The sequence below is a fragment of the Festucalex cinctus genome, chromosome 1 (genome assembly GCF_051991245.1).
Source record: "Festucalex cinctus isolate MCC-2025b chromosome 1, RoL_Fcin_1.0, whole genome shotgun sequence".
In the NCBI taxonomy this organism is placed as follows: Eukaryota; Metazoa; Chordata; class Actinopteri; order Syngnathiformes; family Syngnathidae; genus Festucalex; species Festucalex cinctus.
In genome coordinates this window covers 15,523,774-15,538,768 of record NC_135411.1, presented here as the reverse complement: position 1 = coordinate 15,538,768, position 14,995 = coordinate 15,523,774, and positions in this window count along the sequence as shown.

Sequence of the window (14,995 nt, the reverse complement as noted above, 5' to 3'; positions counted from 1 at the left end):
AAAAAGGACTAGATTTAATAAAGTTGTACTTTACACGTGTCATGTTTCGTTTTTTTGGGTTGGGTTTTTGTTTTATTTTGGTGAGTGTTGGTTGTCTGGTGTTCCTGTCTTTTTCCCCAGTCTCGTTATGCTTAACCTTGTCCACCTGCTTGTGTCTTCCCTTCCTGGTGTGTATTGCTGATTGGTTCCCCCTCCCTGCTGTGTCTCCCAGGTGTGTCCTGTTATTGTCATTAGTGTTGGTATATGGGAGTGGTGTTTGTCTCATGTTTGCATGTTGAGTCACAGTGGTGTCTTCCACCTCGCCAAGTCTCTGCATCTCGCCACGCCAAGTTTCCGCCATGATCAGTCTCCACGTCAAGCCCAGTCTACTCACTTTCCGTCTCGTCCAATCCTTCACCCTCATAGTTAATAAAGTTCCCTACATCATCCTTCCAGTTTGTTTTCCTGCCTGTTTCCTCCGATTTTGGGTCCATCCATACCCCCAACGTAACAACACGTAAATATGTATTATTTTATTTATGTATTCTTTTATTTATTATTATTTTGGTCTCTTGGAGATAAAGGTAGCGAGTTCGTTCCTCAACTCTTGAGTGTTGTCCCCCCCCCCTTTTTTTATTTTACTATCTTCCTACAATAAATCTTAGCCTACTCTACAACTGACTCTATTTTGTCCCTGTCTAAATACGGTCAAATTTACTCTAAATAGTCAAATTTACTCTCCAGAATTTACCGGTACAGTGTAGTTGTGAAAAGTCTTTATGACTAATTCAGTTTTGTATCCGAAACGTCAGTCCAAATAAAAAAATAAAATAAAAATCCAGGAATAGTCTACTAAAACGGCTGAAGTTATAAGAGGGTGTGCACACTTGTGCAACTATATTATGCAGAGTGTAGTAGTTGTACCTCAAGAGGGACCGCAGCCTCTCGCCACTCCAAGCTGAGGTTGGCCTCGGGGATCTGGCATCGGTGCTGGGGTGTGTCGGTGATGAACACCAGTGAGAAGGTGCCCGTCCCGTTGGGCAAGATGGAGGAGCAGAGCAGGAAAAAAAACCATCACCTGGAAACGACCCCACGTTCCCAGGAAGGCCACGCTGCTGTCATAGTTCTGCATGGTGCATGTGTCTTGGGGGGAAATCAATTTCCAAAGGAGAAATAACAGTGACTCTTTTTGTTGTTGTTTTTTAACCACCCGATGCGTCAATTGGACAGACTTGCACTAGAAATACAGCCTCCAAAACGTGGAGACCAGTTTTTCTGCTGTCTTGCTTGCTAAAAGCGCTTATGCCATTCACAATGGGACAAATATTTAAGCAGGATACAAATTAAATATGTACGTAACAGAAGCACAATCAATTAAAATAACAAAAAAACAACAAGATATGTAACCCTAAATCAATACACAAAATACATATTTTCCCAAATGCATTTAAATAAGTGAAAATAGTAATTGGTGATGCAATTGAATGAATTAACACCCACATATGAGCGCTCTACAAGAGCAAGTTCAGGACTTTGCATTATTTAGAATGTTATATACACATACATATACATACATACATACATATATACATATATATATATGTGTGGGTGTGTGTGGTGTGTGGTTTACACAGTGAAAACTATGAAACAGAAATACAGAAAGAAAGCAAAGGGTCAATATCAAATTTACAACGAAAAACTACTTAACTAAACAAACTTTAATAATACAAAATATAAGCACTTTCCAAAAATAAAACACATATACATATACACCACTAATTTTTACCTAGAAATAAACACACTTAATCTAATATTGAAACAGACATTGCAATCCATTAAATAGTTTGAAGTTTGAAGTTTATTGAACATATGCATATATACATATATAATTATATAAACACATAAACACATAAAGAAAGTTAAAAGTAAAAAATAAAAGAAACATCCAATAAATATCGATGTATATGTTCAAGGGAGTAGGAAGAAGTTGAAAACTTATCCAGTCCTACCCCTTATTCTTCATATCCTATCACTTATTTATAATAAATTACATTTTAATAAAAGAAAATATAATCCTACTCGTATTAAAAAAAATAAAATAAATAGAAAAATAAAAAAATACACAATAGTAACACACATATATACAAATTTCATTACACTCATATCAATACATCAAAGAAAAATAAGTAAATGAATAAATCATTTCTACAATCTTCTTAACTCATATCTGATTTAAATAATAATATTGAACTTTACTTTTAAACATTTTTTTAAATTCAACAAGTGAATTACATCTTTTCAGGTCAGTTCCCAAGTTATTCCACAAATTAACTCCTTTAACAGAGACACACCTTTGCTTAATATTTGTTCTTGTTTTGGGTTTTTTGTATACACTTGTACCCCTTATCTCATAAGGACAGTTTCTAATTTCAAACAACTGTTGAGTACTGTGGCAGAGTAGATTATTGTATACTTTATACATTATTTGTGCTATTTTAAACTCAACCAAGTCATAAAATTTCATTGTATTTAATTTAATAAATAGTGGATGTGTTGATTCTGTATATTTCGATCTATTAATAAACCTTATGGCTCTTTTTTGCAATTTAAAAACAGTGTCGGTATTTGTTTTATATGTATTTCCCCAAATTTCCACACAATAGGTCAAATATGGTAATAATAATGTATTATATAATGTATATAGTGAATTCATGTTCAGGGCCTCCTTGGTTTTATAGAGTATCCCTATGATTTTTGACATTTTCCTTTTAACATTTTCTATGTGTGGTTTCCAACATAATTTATCATCAATAACTACTCCAAGGAATTTATTTTCATACACCCTTTCTATTTCAATTAAATTCACCCTAATTTTAACTTGATGAGTGATTGGTCTAGTACCGAAAACTATGAACTTGGTTTTATTTAAATTTAATGATAATTTATTCATATCAAACCAATTTTTTATTGTACTTAATTCATACTCCACAGTAGTCAGAAGCTGCTTCAAGTTGTCTCCAGAACAGTAGAAAGTTGTATCATCCGCAAACAAGACACTCTTGAGTATTTTCGAGACACAACAGATATCATTCATATACAATATAAATAATTTAGGGCCCAGCACAGACCCCTGAGGAACTCCATGAGTAATCTTCAATTGTTTTGAATTTGTATTTTTAAACTGCACATACTGATATCTATCATCCAAATAACTTTTTATCCATTTATATGCTAAGCCTCTTATACCATATTTCACTAATTTATTCATTAATATAGAATGGTCTATGGTGTCAAATGCTTTCTTTAGATCCATAAATATCCCAACAGTAAATTTTTTATTGTCTATGTTGGTAGCTATTTCCTCTACAAGTTCCATGACTGCCATTGAGGTGGTCCGTTTTTCTCTAAAACCGTACTGATATTCACTCAAAATCTTATGTTTCTCAATAAAATTATCCAGTCTATATAAAAATAATTTTTCTAGAATTTTTGAGAACTGTGGCAACAATGATATTGGTCTATCGTTACTAAATATATGTCTATCACCACTTTTGTAAATAGGAATTACTTTTGCTATTTTCATTTTTGATGGAAATATACCAGTTTGGAAAGACAAATTACAAATATATGTAAAAGGTTTTACCAACATATTCTATAATACTTTTTACCAGTGTCATATCAATATTAAAATAGTCGATAGACTTTTTATTTTTTAATGTTTTTACAACATTTAATACTTCAATATCATTAACACCATTTAGGAACATAGTGGATGAATTATTTACAACGTACTTATCTATTTCATGTTTATTTCTTGTCTCTGGAATTTCATTTGCCAAATTACTACCCACATCAACTAAATATTCATTGAAGTTATTGACTATGTCTGAAATTTTATCGATTACACTGTTTTTATCTTTTATAAAATATTCTGGATAATTTATTTTTTTAGATCTATTTTTAATTACATCATTTAGTATTTTCCATATTTCTTGCATATTGTTATTATTCTGCTCTAGTAATGCATGGTAATGATCTTTCTTCCTTATACGTATAATATTTAATATTTTATTTTTATAGGTCTTATACTTTGTTCCAGATTCCATAGTTCTTGTTTTAAGAAATCTTTTATATAAAATATTTTTCTTTTTACATGCATTTTCTATCCCCTTTGTCATCCATACCTTATTTGGACCTTTATACTTCCTTTTAATTTGAACTATTGGACAGTGTTTATTGTATAAAAAGTTAATTGTTGACTGGAATTCACTATATGCAGTGTTAGGATCATTTTTTGAATAGACCTCAGACCAGTTATGCTTTTCTAGGTCCAGCTTCAAGGCAGCCATGGACCTCGGTGTTGTTAATCTTTTTTCAATTGTGTAAGTTGACAGCTTCATAATTTTTTTTATCAAAATAATCATGAAGAACTGCAAAGACCGGAAGATGATCACTTATATCATTAATAAGGAGTCCACTTTCTATTTTAAAATCTATTTTATTTATAAATATATTATCTATTAGTGTAGCTGTATCAATTGTTATTCTACTTGGTTTCGTAATGACAGGGAATAAACTGTTACTATACATCATATTTATAAAGTCGGTTGTTTTCTGGTGTCCATTAGGATTTAACAGGTCAATGTTAAAATCACCACACATTATTCGTGTTTTTTTATCATTTGTATAACTAAGAATTTCTACTAGTTTATCGTTAAATGTGTCAAGACATGACCCAGGTGTCCTATATATACAACTTATAATTACATTTGGTACACTTTTTATATGTACCTCAATTGTCACACATTCCATTACGTTATCCATGGCAGTTGTCAGATGTTCAACTTTACTACATTTAAAAACCTTATCGACATAAATTGCAACCCCTCCTCCTCTTCTGTTTTCCCTATTCATTGTAAACAGTTCATATCCTTCCATCTCAATATCATTTGTTATCTCATTTTCAAGCCATGTCTCTGATATGGCTATTACATGGAATTTGTTAATTTTACGCAAGCATTCTTTAATTTCTGCAACATTTTTATGTAGACTTCTACTATTAAAATGTATAATTGAGAGTGCATAACAATCATTATCTATATTTACATTTAATTGTTCATTTGTATAATACTCACAAACGATATCATAATTGTTGCTACCAAAAAATGTATCTGGGTCAAGGGTATTTTCTAGATCAGATATCTTATGTTCCGTATAATCAAATATTTTAAGGTTATTTCCCTTTGTGTACAAATTTGCCATTTTGCCATTTTGTAGATCTTAGTCAAGTATACTATACCCAGCATACTATATATTCTTTCAGTTTATTAGTGAGTTGCGTTGGTCATGATGTCTTGATGTGCTTGTTCGAGGGTGAATTATCAGCTTGTCATATCTTATGTAGGCAATCTCTCCTCTCTCTCGTGCTTCTTTCATTTTTGGTATGAGTTCTTTCCGTTTTTTCCTAACAGTGTCAGTAAAGTCCTCGTTAATGTATATTTTTGTACCCTTGAGATTTTTTGCTTTTTGTAGGATTTTTGTTTTGTCTTTGTGTTTTTCAACTGTAACAGCTATTGACCTTGGTCTGTTCCTCCCAATTTCAGGTTTGCCTTTGCGATGTACCTGCTCCAATTCTATCGTCTCCTTCATCTGTAGCTTCTCTTTAAACATCTTCATCACTTTCGCTTCGGTGTCTGTCCATGTTTCTCCCGGTGTTTCTTCTATAAACAGATTATTTCTCTTTGACTGTCCTTCCAGGTATTCCATTTTTTCATTTAGAATGTGTAAACTGTCACGTATCTTATAGATTTCTGTTTGCGTAGTTTTACTGTTTTCCGTGTTTTGAATTTGAGTCATTTTGAGCTCATCCACTTCCTTTTGTGTATATTGTAGACTTCCCTTTATTTCTTGTATTTCCCGGGTGATGTTGTCAAGCCTTGCATTATTTGAGTCCAATATTATTTTAACAAAACCTTTGAATTGTTGCTGCTGCTGACTTCGTAATGTATTGAATAGTTCATTTTGTTGTTGCAGTAGTGTGTTTACCTGTGTGAGTGTTAGATAGTCATCCTCCGGTTTTGAGTCCGGTCTTTGTTTTGGTGGCATGATGCGAAATCGGCGATGTAGGCCTGTCGAGCAGCGGCGATGGCAGAATCAGCTATGCCGGTCAGTCGAGCCGCAACAACGGTGCAGCCAACCAGGCAGGCCCGGCTAGCAATAACTCAAGACAATTAACGCACTTCGTTCCACAAACCAAGAGTGCTAAAAGAGTTGCAACAGTTAACTTCAGAGGTCCACATCCTATTTAAATAATGTGTAAACAGATGAACAGCAGTGATGAAAACCCAAGAAAATCGTCAAAAGCAAACTTACATTGAGATCCAAACAACAGGAACAAATGGAGGACACGTTTGGCATGTCAAACAACGACAGTGAAGCAGACTGTGTCACCTGAGCAGGTAAAATCTTTCAAACTTAACTGCTCACCCCAGGCTGACGGCACACAACTGCCACCCAGTGGCCATTTCGCATAACTCGTTTACAACGTCTACTAGACGCCTTTTAGACCGAAAAATGCTCGGTGGGGAATGTGCACTGTGAATTGCAAACATGGGTGATTAATTATGTGCCCTTCAGCAGGGGTGTATGAGGGTAACTGAGGCCAGAAGACATGACCACCGTCAAAGTAAAACAACTGTAACCTGAAGATGTTGTCGTCTCATATGGGTCAGAAGCGGGCTACTAATAGTTCCAAGTTTATACTGATTCCTGGCGCCTTTCCTGCTTAATAAACCACGACAGGACAGGATTCAAGCACGCCAGTCCTTTATTCAACTCCGTTTCTGAACGAGGCTCGCTCCGTTACACCTCTCTCCCTCTCTGCGCTCATGACGTGCGCAGTGCACAAAACACGTCAATGCATTAAAATATATATATATATATATATATATATATATATATATATATATATATATATATATATATGTGACGGGCCACTACTGGATGTGGCAAATGCAGCACCACGTCGCTGTTGCTTCATGTATCACAGACACTCAGGTGGATAGTTGTAGTTTCTTTTAATGTGAGATCACTGCAACACAGTGTGACAATACAAGGCAGTGGTGAATCGCTGGGTCTCGGGCAAGCGGAATCACGCCAAGACTCCTCGTAGCTCTCATTTTACATAAAGTTACTCTATTATCAAATAAAACAACAGTTACACATTTCTATTAAAGTGATCGTATAGTGGTATTTAGTTTTAACATTTCTTCTTAATAAACAACAAAATTCACATAGAAATACAATACAACAGAAAAAGAGCACTTTCACTCTCGTTCACGGAGTGTCCCTGAACGCATCACAAGCAACGTAAAGTGCGTCACGGCAAAATACAAAATAATGGCGGCCACGCTGAGTCGTGAGCTCGAGCCATTAATACAATCAAGGAAAACAAAACAGCACCATGAAAAATAAAACAGCAAAAGGAAAAACATTTACCTGCAACACAGTGTGACAATACAAGGCAGTGGTGAATCGCTGGGTCTCGGGCAAGCGGAATCTGTACAACAAACGACCGTTGGGACGTTACATCAACCGCCAAAAGTTTGGACGACAAAACGCTACTTTTAGAATCAACAGAAAAAGCTATGTGGGTTTACAACAATCAAAGACAACTAGGTGAGCACACCACACAGTATCATAAGTACAACAAATCAAAATTAATACAGTATAATTATTAATTGATCCGGACGCCCACGAGATGCGACTCACCACGCCAAGACTCCTCGTAGCTCTGAGCAAACGCTACGGGGCCGCCCTCCAAGTCCCACTGCGTGCCATTGCGTCACTTCCGCCATAATTTAATACTGAATATATCACTCCGTTACATACACCCCCCTTAAATTATGCAGAAGTGAGGCAACATCACTGAAAAACACAAGACAAACAAATTGTGGTTGACAGGCCATAATGTACGAAATAAAGTCAATTACAGAAATTCTTCCCGAAGAAGTGCGAAGGAATAGGATGGTACCAAATCCCAATCCCATCACTGACCACTAGAAATGCCATTTACATTTCTCATAACTGCACATATCTACGCCTCTTAATGGAGGTATTAAGCTCCCGAGTCATAAAAAAAACAAGCAAACAGTGACAAAATTACACAAACACATCATTCAAAACAAAAACGGACTCGCACAATACCCAGTAGCTTTACTACACCCAAACTAATTCTGGCACCCCAACCCTCTGATAGGACGACATCTCACATATAAGCCTACTAGGGGGTTTAACACTTCTACCACACCTTGTGAAAGCCACAGAGCCCTGTGTGTCTTGTGGTTGTGTGCAAACTACCTCCTCTAACTCAACCTCAACTGGGGAAGGGATGTACAAGGTAACAGGTGAGTCAAAAGTCAAATGTGTAGTGTCAAATACCGGATCCGTCAAAAGTTCAACTTGTGCATGAATATCATGGCTGTGCTCAGATTCAGCATGGGAATTGTGTGGCAGTACCACCGGTTGGCCTCCCTCAATCACATCCTCTTGACAGCCATCATCAGAGTCTTCTTCATCGGAAATGCACCCATTTTCTGTCTCCGCCTGGGCTGGTGATTGCATGAGCCAGTCCTTAGTGCGCTCCTGAGCATCTTCTTGATCATCAGATACAGAGCTCTTGACACTCCCACAATGTGCTTCCACCTGCGACTCTGAATCTGATTGGTACTCCACCTGCCCTGGGAACGTCAGGAAGTCAACTGGGAGCAACAAATTCCTGTGCACGACCTTCTCTCTGCCTGTGACGCCATCACGGATCCTGTAAACATTGATCGACGGCCTCACAGACACCACATCATATGGGGTTGAATCCCAACGATCCGCAACTTTCCTTCTGCCCTTCTCGCCACGGTTGGCTAGCAGCACCCTGTCACCAACAGCTAACTGCAACCCCTTGACTTTGCGGTCGTAGATTTGAGCGTGACGAGTCTGTTCCTTGGCTGCATGCTCTTGAGCAATCTTCGCGGCTTCATTGAGATCTCTCTTCAGGCAGTCCACAAATTCGTTGTGGCTGACAACATTGGCCTTGTCCAAGACATGATGGAACATTATGTCAATGGGCAAGCGGGGAACTCGGCCGAACATCAAGTAAAATGGTGCGAAGCCTGTGGTCTCATGCACTGTGCAGTTGTAGCAGAAAGTCAACATGTTCAGCAATTGTGGCCATCTAGACTTGGACTTCGGGGGAAGTGTTCTGATCATGCTTCCAAGGGTTCTGTTGAATCTTTCCGCAATACCGTTGCCCATGGGATGATATGGCGTCGTGTGGGACTTGTGCACTCCAGCCATCTCCAAAAGATCCTTGATGAGCCTGCTCTCAAAAGTTAGCTCCCTGATCCGAATGGATTCTTTTGGGGAACCCATAAATGCAGAAAAACTTGTCCCACAAGCAGCGGGCAACTTGCTTCGCTGACTGGTTCCTGCAGGGGAAGGCAAGAGCCAACTTTGAAAAATGGTCCGTAACAACAAGGACATCAGTGGTCTTTTTGTCGCTCGACTCTGCCGTCCAGAAATCAATGCACACTAGCTCCATCGGGGAGGAAGTACGGATGTTTTCAAGAGGTGCTCGGGCGTCAGGTTCAGGGGTCTTACCCACGATGCATCTCTGACAGTGCTTTACATGTCTCGTGATGTCCTCTTCCATCCCAGTCCAGAAGAACCGTTCACTGGCCAGAGAGAGTGTTCTTGAACAGCCCTGATGACCGGCAGCATCGTGCACACCATGCAGAACTTGGCGTTTGAGAGACTCAGGTACAAGAAACTGAAAGATCTTCCGGTTCATGAGGCGGTCTTTCTTCACTCTGTAAAGAGCTCCATCACGAACTTTCAACTTCTTCCAGTGCCTCAACAAGACAAGCACACATCTAGACTCGGCCGCTCTTTCGCGTGCGCTTGGTCTGTTATGTCGCTGAACATAGTAGAGGACTCTGCTCACTGTAGCATCCTGCTGCTGCAGATTGCGTAACTGGCTGTGGGGAATGACAACAGAGGGGTCCTCTACGGGCAGCTGCAGCGATGATGGACTTACTCCCGGTAGCCAGGAGACACCTCCAGTCCGATGGGCATCCAAGACTGCAGACACCTCCTCAGCACCAACAGCATTTCCGGACGACTGACCGGGAGCTTGTCTCTGGGGGACTTCTCCATCAGCAGAAACTCCAGAAGCATGAACTGCCTGACAGTTGGTAGTCAAACGGAAAGCATCCTGCACTGTCTCATTAACAACTCCTTTGACCTCCTCCAGCAATGACAGATATGGCTCTTTCACCAGACGATGACTCACACAAGACTGGACGAAGGGTTCACGACTCAGTGCATCGGCTACTATGTTCTTGGGCCCAGGAACATACTTCAGGTCGAAGTCGTATGCAGCCAGTTTCGCCACCCATCGTTGTTCGCAAGCATCTAGCTTGGGCTTTGTCAAAATATATGTCAAAGGATTGTTGTCAGACCATGCCGTAAAGTGTCTACCTTTTAGCCAGTGGGAGAACTTGTCACATATGGCCCACTTCAAAGCCAGAAATTCGAGCCTGTGAGCCGGGTAGTTCAACTGGGCTCGTGACAGTGTCTTACTAGCAAAAGCTACTGGTCTCGCGACTTTCTCACCAGGCTGGAGCTGGGAAAGAACGGCCCCAATGCCATCAAATGAAGCGTCAACAGCCAGGATGAAAGGCTTCCCAAAATCAGGATGGGCCAATGTCACACTGTGAGACAGATCATGTTTCAAGGTCTCAAAAGCATCACGACATTCAGTGGTCCAGTCCTCTGCTGTAAGCTTCACATGACTCGAAGGGTTCAAGGCAGGCTTCTTCCCTCGTTTACCTTTGCCACCAATTCTCGGCCCTGAAAGGAGCTTGAAAAGGGGCCTGGCCTTGATTGAGCAATCTTCAATAAAATGCTGATAATACAGCACCATCCCCAAGAAAGAGCGAACCCTCTTCTGTGAAGGAGTGACGCCGTCACTGTCCATCAAGTCTGAAACCTGCACCTGGTTTATGGCCTCAACCTTCCCAGGGTCCGTCTGCACTCCTGACTCAGAGATGACATGACCGAGAAACTTCACTGATCGCCGAAGAAAGTGGCACTTCTTTGGAGCCAGCCTGAGATTATGATTCTTCAAGCGGGAGAAGACCATCTCCAACCGTTCAAGTGCTATCTGCTCCGTTGGGCCAAACACCATGAGATCATCAAGGTAGCACAAAAGGCTAGTGAAGTTCTCGTCTCCGAAAATGGAAAGCATCATTCGCATGAACGTGGCCGGGCTGTTCGATAGACCTTGCGGCATCCGGTTGTATTCATGCAGGCCAAAGGGAGACGAAAAAGCAGTGAACTTCTTGTGTTCCTCAAAAAGGGGCACATTATAGAATCCTGAGGTGAGGTCCATGGTGGAGAAGAAGACGTTTCCACCAAGTGCAGCAAGAGCATCAGACTGATGGGGCAGTGGGTGTGCATCTCGCAGTGTCCTTGCATTGAGCCACCTGAAATCAGTGCAGATGCGCAAATCCCCGTTCTTCTTCCACACGAGTACCAAGGGAGAAGCGTACTCACTGGTGGATTTCCGAATTATGCCCTTTTCCTCCATTTCATTAAGAGCCATCCTTAGCTTCTCATATTGACTTGGCGGCACTCTCCGATAAGGCAGGCGGAATGGCCTCTCATCCACCAGATGTATCTTGTGCACAAAGTCAGATGCCTCTCCACAGTCCATCCGATTCCGTGAGAAGATAGACTCGTGTCTCTCAATTAATTGGCAAAGTTTGTCCCTCCATACGTCAGACACAGCACAGGCATCCAAGTCCAAATCATGCAGTCCAAGCTTGTCCAGTGCCATTCTAATTTCACCATTGGACCTCGGCTTTGCAGCATCAGTGACAGATTGTGAGAGGACTTGGATGCTGTCAGGCTGAGACAGGTCCTCGGCAGCTACACAGGGAAACACGTCTGCCAGCTTGGTGTTCCTCTTCAGCACGACTTGTTCACTAGTGGGGTTGATGACTTTCACAGGCAACCATCGATCGCCCCACATCGGTGCAATAACTCTGCCAACCAGAACTTTTCTTGGTCTGCACCTTGCCTGAGTTGGTTCAATTATGACTGTGCTACCAACTGACATGGGTGAAGAGGCAGGAAGCTTAGCCCAGACAAGATGCTCACTTTCCGGTTGTAACATCACACATTGTCGCAACTTCAGCGTGCCGACTCTGTCAGGCACAGCCCCGCCTCTCCATTTCTCTGTGTTGGAAAGTAGCGAGAAAAAGAGGTGGGAGTCATCGTCAATTTCACTACTGGGCTCAGACACGAGTCGCCAGTATCCTTGAGTCTTCCTTAACAGCTGGAGAATTTTCTTGATAGCATTGCTACCCAGAATCATGTCGTCTGTCTGTCCAGGGACCACAAACATAGGCACAGCCAACTTGCAATCATACACCACCATTTCCACATCACAGGTAGCTGAAGGTGTCAACTGATGACCTCCACATCCAATAATGACAACATCATCTGCAGCGTAACGTTTCATGTCCGGGTTGGATTCCAACAATCGTGCCACAGCTGACTCACTCAATGTACATCCTGTAGAGCCGCTGTCAATCATTGCTTTCAGGGAAACATCTGCTACAGTGGCGGTGGTATAGAACAAACTGTCCGACTTCGGAATCCTGTGTGTGCCTTGAAAGATTATAGTTTTACCTGGGGGTATGTTGGAAGTAAGCGACTCCAAGACAGAATCAAAATCAGCTATAGAACTACTGGGAGGGTCGCCAATTGAATCCACATCGTACTCCCCTGGATGTAGAACAACTAGTTTCCCGACTGAGGTGTTGGTGCGGACTTCGCCTGTGCAGGGCAGTTGCGTCTGGAATGATCGGACGAGTAGCACAAAAAGCACAGTCTTTTTTCACGGCAATGAGCGAGTGCAGAGTGCTCAGCACTGGCACAGACAGCACATGGCAAATTATTCAGTCCCTCAACCACTGGGAGTCTTGATTTACGTTTACTGGACACAGGGGTAACGGAAGGGGTAGCCTTCTCCATCAAAACCCTCTCCAACATAGAAATGACACGTTCGAGAGCAGCGAAGTCTGGTGCTCTGGCTGACTGACCTACTTGACTGTCGACAGGGACTGCTGCTGTCGGAAGCATTTCAACATTGTTCACGAAAACATGTTCACTGGGCTTCCTACCGACCACAGGCGCAGCAGTAGCCGCCAAATTCACCTCCGTTCGGTACTCATCCAGTATAGCCTGGACCTCAACTGCTGACCACTTGTCGATTGTTTTCGACCTGAATGTCATGGAAAGTTCTTTAGACGGGCAATTCTTAATAAACATTTGAGTCACATCAAGAGAGGAGCATTCCAAGTGTCTGCCCTGTTCACTGAGACGGCTAGTTGCAATGTCAGCAGCATGGTTGAGCCTCAACCAGTAGTCATATGCATCCTCACCAGCCTTTGGTAGCGTAGTGTAGAAGTCTGCTAGGGGAAGAGGTGAACAAGGGACAGTAGCAAAATGTTTACGAAGAAGGCCATAAATAGCATCCGGATTCTGGGTCACATCAATTGCACTGTTCCTTGCGCTCACTTTCACAACATCTTTGGCTCTACCCCTGAGGTGAATGAGTATTTCTTCTCCCTGATGCTCAGGAGCAACTTTCGCTCTCTTTATGTAATTCCTCATCAGCTCTTCCCACTCATGCACATTCACGGTATCTGTGTCATCCCCCTTGAAAGTTGGCGGGTCCCTCAACTTCCTATGTGGCACTAGTAGAACTTGCGATGAGTCTAGATTCTGTGTGGATGTATCAACAAGCGTGTCATGTACCACTGAAGTGTCATGCGTGGAAACATTATGTGCTGGAGTAAGGCGTGCAACAATACTATCTGCAAGCTGCTGTCCTACATGCCTTATTATGTCACTCATTTGACCAACTACATCAGGCGACTGTAGAACGGAATCTGTCGCGGGTGCAACAGTAACCTGTGAGCTCAATGTAGGTACATCACGGTGGCACTGGGAAGGAACTCTGCCCCCACTAACCAAAGTGGCCTCAGCTCGATCCTGTCTTTCCCCCACTCCATGAACTACACTACTATCAACAGGACTGCTAAACTGTAACACAGCCGGAATCCCTCTACCTCTGCCAATACACTTATTGAAAGGTGTACTCGATGTTCTCTGAAAAGAACTCATCTTGAAATATGCTACGAAACAAAACAGCACAAGGGAAGAAAAAAAAAAAAATCACGGCAAAAAAATATACCAATGGCAAACAGTATACAAGATCAGGAAAAAAAAACTTGCAGTGTATGAGCCAATACACTGTCCACCTAGTGCTGTAATGAAGAAGCCTTCCAGCGCTGTGGTCCCGGTCCGACGTGGAGAACCAACCTGAGATCAACGAGTCACGGCACCAATGTGACGGGCCACTACTGGATGTGGCAAATGCAGCACCACGTCGCTGTTGCTTCATGTATCACAGACACTCAGGTGGATAGTTGTAGTTTCTTTTAATGTGAGATCACTGCAACACAGTGTGACAATACAAGGCAGTGGTGAATCGCTGGGTCTCGGGCAAGCGGAATCACGCCAAGACTCCTCGTAGCTCTCATTTTACATAAAGTTACTCTATTATCAAATAAAACAACAGTTACACATTTCTATTAAAGTGATCGTATAGTGGTATTTAGTTTTAACATTTCTTCTTAATAAACAACAAAATTCACATAGAAATACAATACAACAGAAAAAGAGCACTTTCACTCTCGTTCACGGAGTGTCCCTGAACGCATCACAAGCAACGTAAAGTGCGTCACGGCAAAATACAAAATAATGGCGGCCACGCTGAGTCGTGAGCTCGAGCCATTAATACAATCAAGGAAAACAAAACAGCACCATGAAAAATAAAACAGCAAAAGGAAAAACATTTACCTGCAACACAGTGTGACAATACAAGGCAGTG